Source organism: Orycteropus afer, unplaced genomic scaffold (genome assembly GCF_000298275.1).
Source record: "Orycteropus afer afer isolate SDZICR_OR568_19922 unplaced genomic scaffold, OryAfe1.0 scaffold00028, whole genome shotgun sequence".
Taxonomy (NCBI): domain Eukaryota; kingdom Metazoa; phylum Chordata; class Mammalia; order Tubulidentata; family Orycteropodidae; genus Orycteropus; species Orycteropus afer.
In genome coordinates, this window is record NW_006921615.1 from 15,349,217 (window position 1) to 15,351,117 (window position 1,901).

Here is a 1,901-nt window from a genome sequence, read left to right on the forward strand (position 1 = left end):
AGAGAGACTGAGCGTTCTTTCTGAACTTGAGTTGTAGCCTGGTGCTTCCCTAATAAACCCTGTAATTTGTGAGTTCTGTGTGGCCACTGCAGCGAATTATCGAACCCAGGAGAGAGGTGGTGGTGCTTTGGGAGGAACGGTTGGAGAAAAGGCTGGAGGGAGGCAGCATGTTTGGCCTTGCAGTAATAGGCCTTGGATTACTGCTGTTAATCCTGTCTTCCTCTTGTGAGATTAGAGGAGGTCAGAACATGTGGCCTCCTTGCCATTTTTGCACCATTCTAACATAACTAAAACACTAATACTATGTAATTATATGATAAAATATGTATGACTTATGGTCCCTAAATAACTTCATTTTTCTTTCTTTTTCTATTGTGTGTTATTGTCTCATAAGTTTGTTTCTTTCTTTCATAAGGTCCCAGATTTCATATCAAACCTCAGGCAGGAATCTTACAATTCAAAAGTGAGAACTTCAAAGTCAAAGTGAAAAATTAAAAGTGACAACCATACAATAAAGTTGCAAAAACAGGAGTAAATATCCTGACTAATTCTTAATAGTTCTTTCATTATACAGAAATTTATGGAGCTTTTACTCTGTAAGCTCTTACTATGCAAGGATTGTAAGGCTGATGGAGGACCAAGCAGTGTTTCGTTCTGTTGTACACAGGGTCTCTATGAGTCAGAGCTGACTCCACGGCACCTAAGAACAACTACTTACTATGTAAGAAAAACTACTAGGTGCTGGATATAAAGATGAATATTAAAAAACAAAAAACAACAATTTATTGTGAACATTTTTCAGTGTTTTCTACATCATTTTTTTCTGACATTCTAATGAATATGAGAAGATCTTTGCCTGAGGAAAGCTAGGATTAGTGGATAATATGGTTATATTTTAACTAATGAAATTACCTTTTGGTTCTCCAATTCATATAAAGCAACTGTATTGGTCAGTAAAGTTTCATGGGAGAATTGAAGAATGAATAAATTTTTGCATAAGAAGGACCTAATGAGGGCACTCTGGGAACTGTTATTTAAAAGAAGTAAAACTGAGAAAAGGTAGAAGACGAAGCCAGAGACATCACTTGGGGTTAGTAAGTTTAAGTATTATTTTATAGGTAGTAAGGGTTCAATGAATGTTTATAAAGGTGCTCTGGTGGTGCAGTGGGTATAGCATTTGGCTGCTAACCAGAAGGTCGGCAGCTCAAACCCACAAGCTGCTCTGCAGAAGGAAGATGAGGCAATCTACTTCTGTAAAGATTTATAGTCTTGGAAACCCAGAGGGGGTTACTAACAGTCAAAATTGACTCGATGGCAGTGGGCTTGTTTCTTCTTTTTGTGGTTTTAGGACTCAATGAATGTTTATAAAACCCATAAATCAGTTTAGCTTTTCACTAAAGTACCTTGGAAGGTAATGAAAGCCATAAAGTTGCAATACTGATACCATGGGGGCTGTGTAAGGGGACTACTGTAGTTTTCAGACAAGAGGTTAAAAATCTTGAATAAGATGCTAGCTAGCTAGCTAACAAGATGCTAGATTTGGGAGCAAGTTGTTGGCGTGAAGATGACCCAAAGTTTTCTAACAATGATCAGAATGGATGGTATTATTATCAACCAAGAGAGAAAAACTGAGTAGGGATGATTTCCCTGGAGATAATAAATTTTGAGTATGACATATGGTTAAGAAGACCATGGGGCCAGATGGAAATGTCCAATGTCTGGGAATCAGGAGAAATTTTGGGATTGGTAGTCGATGCCGTGCCACACCAAAAAAGAAAAAGAAAAAAGCAGGTAGAACAAAAGAAAAGATTAGGAACAAAACTTGTCAACCAAACAACATTTGTTGTTGTTGTTGTTGTTATGTGCTGTCAAGTCGGACCCGACTCATAGTGACCCCTCCT